The sequence below is a fragment of the Kogia breviceps genome, chromosome 2 (genome assembly GCF_026419965.1).
Source record: "Kogia breviceps isolate mKogBre1 chromosome 2, mKogBre1 haplotype 1, whole genome shotgun sequence".
NCBI classification, from domain to species: Eukaryota; Metazoa; Chordata; class Mammalia; order Artiodactyla; family Physeteridae; genus Kogia; species Kogia breviceps.
The window spans coordinates 34,218,134-34,230,171 of NC_081311.1; positions in this window are offsets into that span (position 1 = coordinate 34,218,134).

The following is a 12,038-nucleotide window of genomic DNA, read 5'->3' on the forward strand; positions in this document are numbered from 1 at the left end:
AAAAGCTCACCTGCCATTCACTCATCACTCTAGTAACTACTTAAGTGTTAAGTGTCTTAACCCTTCCAGAAAAGGTACCTGACACACGGTGAACACTCATACATTGTGAACACTTATACATTAAATTTCTACCTTTAAAGCTCCCAGAACCTAAGGAGTGACAACAAAGCAAGCACTCTGAATGCCCCTCTATACATCTACACTGGGAACTCATGTAGTGCATGAACCACATTGTGACAAGCCTAGCAGAAAGGCCCAGAAATAAAGGTAGTAGATTTTCAAGAAAATGGCAAAGCTCATCAGTAATCTGCAGACCTAATGGGCCTTTCCCCTTCATGACCTCTTCCAGCTCACTGTGAAAACTGGATTCCTAAGGATTTAACTCCAGGGCCAAACTCAGGTAGGTCAGATGCAGGGAGCTCTCCTTCCAGGAAGGCTCTTTCAATCTTGGTTATAATCCAAGGACAGATAATAGAGTCAGACCTATAACCCCAAAACCTATGGTCAGGCCCCAAACAAAAATGTCTAGGATAGGAAAAGAGGAAGAGGAAAACAGACTAAACCCAACGAAGCTAGACTAGAAGAACGGTGAGAATTTAAATGTATGTGTGTATAATCACACATAGATATAAACACACACACACTTTTTTTTAAGAACAGGAAATGAGTGAATCCCAGCATTCTGAAAGTTCACTTTGACAACCCTAAGAAACAGACAGGAATGAAAACTGACCACAGGTGATTGCAATGAATTTTTTTGCAGCTCAATATTTAGTTGACTTAAACATAAATCTTTTGAATGCTTACTACACTCCCTTGCTAGGGCTGGCGATACAAAAATGGAAATTACACTGCTGCCCTTGAAAATCTTACAACCCAATAAGCTATCACTTCCATTTCTCTGACTTCCATTTGTAATCACTTGACCATCTTAAATGTTACACAGCCCTAGAACAAGAAATTTGGAATCACAGTTTTCATTGCTGACAAATCAGCCATGGAAAGTTAAAGCAAGAAGTAAAAGATAATAGCAATCATTTAGCAAACACTTACTGGGCACCAGCCCCTATGCTAAGTGCTTTACCATGCATCATTCCCTTACCATACAACAACCACATGAAGTAGGCACTGCTATTACTCAGCTTTATACATGAGGGAACAGAGGGTGAGAGAGGCTAAAGAATTAGCCTAAGGTCATGCAGCTAGTAAATGGTAGACCTGACATTTGAACCAGGATCCATCTGACACCACAGCAGCAGATTCTTAACCTTTAAACTGCATTACCTCCCAGGGTGTCACAGTGGCTATTGGGGCATCTGACAAGTCATGTCTTATTTGACTCCAGGATGTTAGCCCCAAAAATGGAATGAAGAAATGCACATTGAAGGAAGTATTCAAATGTCAGAAAGGATTGTGGTTCCAACCAATTGATTAAGAAAGAGTCTAGGGGATTTCCCTGGTGGCTCAGTGGTTAAGAATCCGCCTGCCGATGCAGGGGACACATGTTCTAGCCCTGGTCCGGGAAGATCCCATATACCGCGGAGCAACTAAGCCTGTGCGCCACAACTACTGAGCCCACGTGCCACAACTACTGAAGCCCGCACACCTAGAGCCTGTGCTCCACAATAAGAGAAGCCACCGCAATGAGAAGTGCATGCACCGCAACGAAGAGTAGCCCCCTCTAGAGAAAGCCCGTGCATAGCAACAAAGACCCAACACAGCCAAAGATAAATAAATAAAATAAATTTTTTTAAAAAGTCTAAAAAAAACAAAATCCAGAGTTGCTTGTTGTTGCAGTCACGGTGCTAGATCAATGGCACTAGCTCACTGGTTTACTCAAAGATCAAGGTCAGAACGGTTCTCTGAACCATTAGCCATCAAGTACAGACCCGTTCTGAGACACAGGAATGTTGCTGCCAGTTTTCCAGCTTCTGATGCTGGGCCATACATATCCCAAAAGTGCCTGGAAAATCTTCTGTCACAGGTATTTGGCCCTGGTGAGATGCTCATGGCCCATTCAACCCCTCAGATCTGATTACAACAGTGCTAGCAGAAACAGCTACCTTTGATAGTAATATTAAGGATTCTTTAATCCTAAGAAAGTTGAATAGAAGTATCATTCAAATACAAATTAATCAGAAAAATCCATTTATGAAACCAAGTGTTTGCAATTGTCCACGGGTCATTGTCCAAGAAGACTCAGAGCAGCTCCGAAGCCATTTCCTGAGATGTGTGTAAAGAATTCTTTTTCTTATACATGTACACAGCAGGTGGGAACTAAGATTCTTTTATGTTAATTTAAAATGCCAAGTTTGATTCTACAATAAATGCTTCACTCAAAGACAATCATTCTGAAAAATAGAGCCTCCAATAATTGGACCCTTCCACAGTCTGGCACCTTTCTTTCCCCTTGGGAAGCAGCTGGCTCCTAGAAATGCAGACAGCGCGTCCCCAGACACAGGCAGTCGTCACCAGGCTCTAATAACTGCTTGTCTTGCCAGGAAGATGGGCAAGCCGGGGCAAGCCCATGGCCTGCAGCATCTGTGTCCTATTCACTCTCCTCAATAAGCAAACTTTCTTCCCTCCCTCAGAGTGTGGCAGAGATTAGGCAGAACCATTTCATAGGCTTGGACCTAGCAAAGGTCCATCTGGGACGCCACCCTCCACATATGGAGCATAAGAGGTTTTCATTGCAAGAGAACCCTTCACCCCAGCCTACCCACATTTCCCGTAGCCCTTGCGTGTCCAAACCTACCCTCACACACCCCCTCCTAGGCAAACAACTCCCCACTCAGCAGCAACTACTCCACGCACAGGCTGTTTCAAACGGGTCTGTCCAGGAATCCCACTGTTATGATGGGAACTGGAAGAAAGTTTAAAACCTAGCTTTGAAGTCATGAAAAATTGCCCTTGACAAGTTTTTGAATGAGCAGAGTTGGCTTTGGCAGCAGAGTTGGAGCCATGTGTTCATCAAACAATGAGCTATGGCTTTTTTTCCTGGGGGTGTCAAGATGTTTGTTTTGCTTATTGTTCTTGTTGTTTACTTTTGTTGGCTTCTACACTCAAATTGGATTTAGTTTCACAAAAGCAGGCTCCCCAACTTCAAGATATTTTAAGATTTTTATGATTTCATTGCTAAATGCAGCCTTTTATGAATGACTCTGGTCCCCTAGTGGCTGGGTCATAGTAGCCTACGTGATAGTAACTGCCATTTAAGGAATGAGAGCTGAAGATAAAACTTAGCAGGTTCCATCTCTAAGGAGGAAGAGTGGTAGGCTCACAGGAATGACTGCCCATCTTTGCCAGTGTAAGCCAGGCTGTAGAAACATCCATCCTGGCTAAATAGATCCACACGGACTTCTTGACGTTATGGATTAAGGGTGATCTTTTTGTTGCTGTTACTTACGACATTGTAGAACTCCCTTTTCTAACCCATCTTCTTAGAGAAAAAGGTTCTTAAAGGCAAGGATGGTGTCTCCTGAGTGCTTAACACTCAGTACTGGGAACTCCCATTCTACAGAAGAGGGAAACTAAGAGTCAGAGCTAGTCTAACAGGTAGTGTGTGTGGCAGGGTCAGGACTCAAATACATGCCAGTGGCCAGTTCTCACTGATTTCCCTCCAGAGGTCATGGTCCCAAAAGTAAAGGCTCTGAGCTCAGCCAATCCTACCCAGGTCCCATGGGCTCTATAACAGTGTTTCCTGTTTCATTATTCTCTTCCTCACCATCCACAAACCCTCTCACCTATATATGGAAGTATGTAGCTCAGGGTCAGGATGGGAGGTAGGGAGAGGGAGAAGAGAGATACTTATAAGCAGTTGAGGGTCTATTTCTTTATACAAAGATGTGTGTACATTACCCATTTACTGAGTACTTACTAGCTAAAGGGCATCCTGGGACTTGGCATAGAGAAGATGTTCGATTAATGTTCAATGAACAAAAGTCTAAATGAATTCACAAGCTAATTTTTAAAACAAATAAAGGGTTTTTGCATTCATATCTTGGAGGAAAGTCCCAGGCATTGCTAACCAGCTCTGTGACCCTGAATGAAATGCTCTCTCTGACTACCAATCCACTGATCTGCAAATGAGAAGCTAGCCTAAAGGAGATTTTTGGCCCTTCCCATCCAAGCATTATGGGAATAATGCTTGTTTGTGAATCTTCAACAGGAGGGGCTGCCCTCTGTTAGAATAGCTCCTCCATTCCTTAGCAGCCCTGGGAGCTCAGTAAATACATGTTGAATGTAAGCTTTGTAAGCTGGCTAGACTGCAGAGTTAGCCAAAAGAGTCAAGTTTCCTAGAAAGTGAGTTTCCATTAAGTGATTTACATTTTTCTCCTGGTTTCCATTGTCAGAAATTAATTTTGCTTGGGCTAGTGAGAAATAACAGCTGAAAGGTATAATAAAAGCACATTCAGAATATGATCAATAAGAGAAAAGCACACAGATTTCCACTTCCTCAATACAATGGCCTAGGTATCCTGAAATACCATGGGTACAAATAAAGTTTAAAAGTCTAGACAAAATAGAAAAAGCCCTCTTTAAATACATTAGCTTCCAAGAAAATAAGAGTACTTTACCTCCCTGAGGCCAAGATTGAAAGAGGAGACCAGAGCTAAGTGACTATTGCCACCACTGCCTATGCTGGGGCCACCTATGTATCTTCAACCATCTCAACTAGGGTGAAGAACCAGACCACCCTGCAAAAAGCCACAACTCAAGTAGGCTATGCCCTGGGAAAAAGGTGACCTGGAAGAAAACCCACCCAGCAGTGGCAGACAACAAAGAAAAAGGTCTGTGTCAGCCCTGGCTCTGGGTGGAGTTAATAGTAACAAAAATAACAATAAAATTTCCCTGAGATTTTGTAACCATAAACTTGGCCACACACAGAGGTTTGGGGGCACAAGTGGTTGTACCTACAATGCCCACAAAAAGAGTGAGGAAACTTTTATTTCAAAATAAGATTTTCAGCAAATGAGTTCACAATCAAAAAATACATAAAACAAAGGAAACAAGCCAGCAAGAGTGAAAGTCAGCAGAAACAACTAATAACAGAAGATGATTCATAAAGTCTTTAGGTAATAGAATTACTGCATACAAAACATAAAATAAGAATGTTTAAGATGTTTTTCGAAATAAAAAAATCAAAACCAAATAAAAAACAGATCTGAAAATGAACCTACTATAACTTCTAGAAATTAAAATATAAAAATTTAAATTTGGGCTTCCCTGGTGGCACAGTGGTTGAGAGTCCACCTGCCGATGCAGGGGACGTGGGTTCATGTCCCGGTCCGGGAGGATCCCACATGCCGTGGAGCAGCTGGGCCTGTGAGCCATGGCTGCTGAGCCTGCGCGTCCGGAGCCTGCCGGAACCTGTGCTCCACAACGGAAGAGGCCACAACAGTGAGAGGCCCGTGTACAGAAAAGAAAAAAAAAAAAAAAACTTAAATTTAAAATTCAATGGAAGGGTTAAACCACAGGGAAAACAATCACAACTAAAGAAACCAAATAGATCTGAAGAAATTAAACAGAAAACAACACAGAAAGAAGACCAAAAAATATGAAAGAGAGGGTAAGTAAGCATGAGGATAGTAAGAAGGTCCCGTAGACACCTAACTGATATCCCAGAAGGAAGTAAAGATAATGCTGAGAATTTTCCCAAACTGATATCATTCCAATCTGTTTATTCAGGAATTCCAATGAATTTGAAGCAGGATACATCCTAGACAAGGAAGTTAACAGTAGCCAGAAAGCAAACATGGAATCCTTCAAAGGAATGAAAATTAAACTGACAGAAGACTTCTCAACAACAAAGATAGAAGTCAGTAGACAGTGGAATAAAATCTTCAAGTGCTGACAGAAAAGAACTTTCAACCTAAAAGTATGTACTTAGAGAAACTCAAGAATGAGAGTTAAGATAGTTTTAGATAAATAAAAATTGACAAAATTTACTGACAGATTCTCACTAAAAGTGCTTCTTAAAGGATAGATCTCAAAAAAGAAAATTACCCCCAGAGGAATATCTGAGATGCAAGCAGGGGGATGAAGCACATCCCCCTATGGGTAAGGGTATGAGTAACTCTATATGATTTTTTTTTTTTTTAGTAAAATTGCTTTACAATGTTGTGTTAGTTTCTGCTGTATAGTGAAGTGAATCAGCTATATGTGTACCTATATCCCCTCCCTCTTGGACCTCCCTCCCACCCCCCACCCCAACCTACCTATCTAGGTCATCACAGCGCTGAGCTGAGCTCCTGTGCTATACAACAGGTTCCCGCTATCTATTTTACACATGGTAGTGTATTTATGTCAAACCTAATCTCCCAATTCGTCCCACCCTCCCCATCCCCCCGTGTCCACATATTCGTTCCCTACGTCTTCATCTCTATTCCTGCCCTACAAATAGGTTCATCTGTACCATTTTTCTAGATTCCACATATATGAGTTAATATACACTATTCGTTTTTCTCTTTCTGGCTTACTTCACTCTGTATGACAGACTCTGGGTCCATCCCCATCTCTACAAATGACCCAATTTCATTCCTTCTTATGGCTGAGTAATATTCCATTGTATATATGTACCACATCTTCTTTATCCATTCATCTATCGTTGGACATTTAGGTTGTTTCCATGTCCTGGCTATTGTAAATAGTTATGCTTTTCTCAGGGTATATGCCCAGCAGTGGGATTTCTGGGTGATATGGTAGTTCTATTTTCAGTTTTTTAAGGAACCTCCATACTGTTCTCCATAGTGGCTGTATCAATTTACATTCCCACCAACAGTGCAAAAGGGTTCCCTTTTCTCCACACCCTCTCCAGCATTTATTGTTTGTAGATTTTTTTGATGATGGTGATTCTGACCAGTGTGAGGTGATTCTATGTAAATCACCATGAATGTTAACAAGAAGCACTTCAGTTTCTAAAAAATACAGCAATGCTCTGCTTTAAAATTTCTCTGAATTATATTTTTTCTCCATCCAGGTTTATTGAGATATAATTGACATACAGCACTGGATACATTTAAGGTATATAGAATAATGATTTGACTTACAGATATCATGCAATGATTATCACAGTAGGTTTAGTGAACATCCATCATCTCATGTAGATACAACAATGAAGAGATAGGAAAAAATTTTTTTTTCCTTGTGATGAGCAGTCTTAGGGAATTATATTCACTCAAGAGAAACGTAGCTTTCACAAATATTTTTACTTCTCTCTACTTCTTCCCTCAAGCCTCCCTGCCTTCACTTTCTCCACCTTTGGGTACAGTTAAAAGCTAAATTGGCCAAATCTCACCTAAAGATGGAAGGAGTCAGCAGACTATCAAATGCCATAAAAAGATCAACAGGAACATCTTTGGTGCCCTGAGTAAGGAGGGAGAGGTTGGTAGTGAGTGAGATGTGACACGTGGGGTCAGTTCACTGGAGGATGAGGACAAGGGGCACTAGGACAAACACAGAGGTCAAAGGGTACCTTGTGTGCCTGCAAAGACCTCATATAAGCCTCCACTTGAAGCCCAGAGTAAACAGGACTCATTTAAAAGAAATTCAAACTTCAGGAACACATGAATTGTTTGTAATTCCAAAGAATTAGTACCCTTCTCTTTTAAGATTTATTTCTTCGAGGTCTGTTTCAAACTTATATTTATCGAGTGCTGACTCCACCCCAGTCACAGAGTGCTTTACATACATTATTGTGTAATCTTCAAATAACCCTTATGAGAGGATTACCATTTTTACTCTCAGAGGGAAACCAGAAACTCAGAACAATTGAGTAATTTGCCAAAGGTCACGGAGCTAGGAGGCGATCAGTCAGTACTTGAACCCAAGTCAGTCTGACTTCAAAGCTCATGCTCTAATCACTACATTTTTTGCTTCCATTAACTCTTCCTACTATAGGGCCCTACTTATGTTTTTTAATGTGTAGCCCACCATATGATAGTAAAGCAACTGTGTGTATATACACTTAATTTATATTGCCATATGTATATTTTATATACTATGTTAATAACATTGTATCTGTATAGATTTTATAATTTATATTATTTAATTTAATACAAAGCAATGACTTGAAGACTTTCAGGAACTCTGTGACCCACTATTTAATAACACTGTATGTCTTATTCATCTTTGACTTCCTTGTATTTAGCACACAGCAAGTACTCAATAAATGTTTGTTGAATGTAGTTCTATGACTTTCTCAATAGACTATATGTAAACACTTGCATGCTTCTGCGTGAAGATTGTTTAGAGAACTTAGAGTATGTCAGTAAGGTAAGGACTGAAAAAACAACTTTTCAAAACATGGTTCAAAAGCACTGGTGAAGTCAAGAGAAATGGATTCCACTTCCAGTTCTGACATTAGCAACTTAGCTATTTCACTTCTCTAATGTGGTATAAATGCAGTGGTATAAATGTATAACAAGAGTAAAACATGGCCCTAATTTGTATCACTTGCCAATTTTCATGGTGTAAATACTCCCATCATGGCTGAGTTCTAGAAGGCATGCAGTAGCCTATTATTTTCTAATATTTCCACCACACACATATAATACACAAATAACCTCAAAAACTTCATAATAGTAAAACATAGTAAAATAATTAGGGAGTGATAAGTTTTGAGTGTTGATAATTTTTGCTTACTTAATATATAATTTAACTACAGTTTAGTTATGTTTATATAATTTTATTTTTTAAAAATGGCTGTTTAACAACCAGATTAAAATTTCCTGGAAATGTAACAATTTACTCTCACAAGCAGGCCTAGACCTCATTTGGCGCATCTATAAAATGTTGTGAGTTATCCTAAGGAAATAATGAAGGATTTGTGCAAAGATTAAACTACAAGAGTATTTATCACATTATTACTTATAAAATCAATCATCAAAAATTAAGCCTCTATTAATAGATAGTTAAAAAGAACAACAGCAACATTCTTTGAACACTCATAGTGTGCCTAGCACTGAGAACTTGGCACGGAAGTCACTCACTTGCTAGCCTCTGGCAAACAGATTCACTGATTGACCTCTGATCGTCATTCTGTAAGATGTCCTGCCTGCTATGAGCTGAACATCCAGCCCGGTTGGCCTCTCTCCAAAAGACTACTGCCTCCTGTTCCTATGACTGAGCTCTGTGCTTTTCAAAAGTAAAGCGTCCTTGTCCCCAAGCCTGTTATGCCCACTGTACTTGTGAGAGTGTGGCTCTAATTAATATGTACAGCAAAGAAACAAGCGTAATAAGAGAGTTACTGTTTCTTTGAATCTCATTTCAATACTTTGAAAAGATCCCTCAAGACAAAAAAGCTTTCAAATTATGTGTGAGAAATGCAACTCAGAAAGACAGAGGAAATCACAAACATACCAGACTGTGTCCTCAGGGTCCGCAGTATACTGAAAAGAATTATTTGTTGTCTATCTGAAATCCGCGTTCACTGAGTGTTCTGTATGTCACTGGCCACTCTATTGTTGACCCCCTCCACATGCTCCTTTCCCTAAGACCCCCAAATAGCAGCTTTACTCATAAGGAGTTTTATCCTGACAGTAACCTTTGTGTCCCAACAGACCTCTGCCAACAGAAGGAAAAGCTTTCACCTCCTCTAGGACAAGGTTGGGCCTCTTCTAGCCTGCAGTGAGGGGCTTCCCTAAAAGGTGGCCTGAACAGCTGGTCCAGTGGGAGCCAGAAGGTCCCTACGAAGCCCATGATGCTCTTAAGTGCGTGAGGCCAGTGAAAAGGCCCTGTTTTCAGGGCGAGGCCCAGAAGACAGCCTTCACTCACTTGACGGTTTTGCCCAGGACTAGCCTAGGTCTTAACTAGGGCTGGGAAGTCAACCGAAACTGCCCACGGAACTCCCTCCTGCTCTCCTGAGCCATTTTTCTTTATTGAGCAGTTCATCTCATACTTCCAAATCCCTTGGACAGCCCCACTCCTGGATTGAACAACCTGTCTTTAGTTGCAAATGAAGTCATGTATATCCTTCAAATGAGTCTGAATCCCAGTTACAGGAAAAGGCCTCACCAGTCAATTCTGCCCCAGAACGAGAGGTGAGACATTGTCTAAAGGCGCTAGAGCACTGCAAAGAACACACGTGTGTGAACTCTCCCCTTGTCTTCGGCACCATCTATTTGGATGATGCATTTTGACCTGCCCATGAAAGGTGGTGTTGCTGCTGCAGTGAGTAAATTGCCTACAATTATGGGGAAACGTGAAAGGATGGGAGTGCCTCTTTGTAGTGCCTCACCCGTGGTAATAGCTGTCATGAAAATGACCCCAATTTTGCCTCTTCTCACTTGGGAAGGAGGGAGGAACTTCACTTCCCAAGCTTTTGAAGGAATATCCTTGGTGCTAGTTTTGGATGTAGGGTATTTCTTGCTTTCAGGAAAACCCATAGGTTTATGCAGGGCATGAAGGCCCAAAGCTGTAAACCACGTCTTGGCATTTGGTGGTTTGGAGTTTAACAATGATGTTATTCCATAGTGGAAAACCTGGAAAGGGTTTGAATGTCTGTAAAAGGACTGCTAAAATAAATGAGGTGCCTCATGGATAAAATTGTTGCCATTAAATGTGACACTGAAGACTAGTTAATGATGTGAAAGACAGCTGATACAGAATTAGGTGAAAAGCTGCAAAACATGTGCAGTAATAATCCACCCAAAGGCAGACAGTGGTAATCTCTGAATGGTAGAATTATCAATTATTTCCTTCTTTTTCATGATACTCATTCTTTTTAAAAAATTATTCACTTTTAAAAAATCAATGAATATGAACTGCTTTTGTAAAAAAGCAAAAAAGTTCATCTACACATATTAAAAGTCTTTAAGCATGCCAGAACCTAGAAGAGTGTTTTTTTTTTTTTTTAACATCCTTATTGGAATATAATTGCTTTACAATGGTGTGTTAATTTCTGCCTTACAACAAAGTGAATCAGTTACACATATACATATATCTCCATATCTCTTCCCTCTTGCGTCTCCCTCCCACCCTCCCTATCCCACCCCTCTAGGTGGTCACATACCACCTAGCTGATCTCCTTGTGCTATGCAGCTGCTTCCCACTAGCTATCCACCCTATGTTTGGTAGTGTATATATGTCCATGCCACTCTCTCACTTCGACACAGTTTACCCTTCCCCCTCCCCATATCCTCAAGGCCATGCTCTAGTAGGTCTGTGTTTTATTCCCATCCTACCACTAATCTCTTCATGACATTTTTTTTTCTTAGATTCCATATATTTATGTTAGCATAAGATGTTTGTTTTTCTCCTTCTGACTAACTTCACTCTGTATGACAGACTCCAGGTCCATCCACCTCACTACAAATAACTCAGTTTCATTTCTTTTATGGCTGAGTAATATTCCATTGTATATATGTGCCACATCTTCTTTATCCATTCATCTGTTGATGGACACTTAGGTTGCTTCCATGTCCTGGCTATTGTAAACAGAGCTGCAATGAACATTTTGGTACATGACTCTTTTTGAATTATGGTTTTCTCAGGGTATATGCCCAGTAGTGGGATTGCTGGGTTGTATGATAGTTCTATTAGTAGTTTTTTAAGGAACCTCTATACTGTTCTCCACAGTGGCTGTATCAATTTACATTCCCACCAGCAGTGCAAGAGTGTTCCCTTTTCTCCACACCCTCTCCAGCATTTATTGTTTCTAGATTTTTTGACGATGGCCATTCTGACCGGTGTGAGATGATATCTCATTGTAGTTTTGATTTGCATTTCTCTAATGATTAATGATGTTGAGCATTCTTTCATGTGTTTGTTGGCAATCTGTATATCTTTGGAGAAATGTCTATTTAGGTCTTCTGCCCATTTTTGGATTGGGTTGTTTGTTTTTTTGTTATTGAGCTACATGAGTTGCTTATAAATTTTGGAGATTAATCCTTTGTCAGTTGCTTCATTTGCAACTATTTTCTCCCATTCTGAGGGTTGTCTTTTGGTCTTGTTTATGGTTTCCTTTGCTGTGCAAAAGCTTTTAAGTTTCATTAGGTCCCATTTGTTTATTTTTGGTTTTATTTCCATTTCTCGAGGAG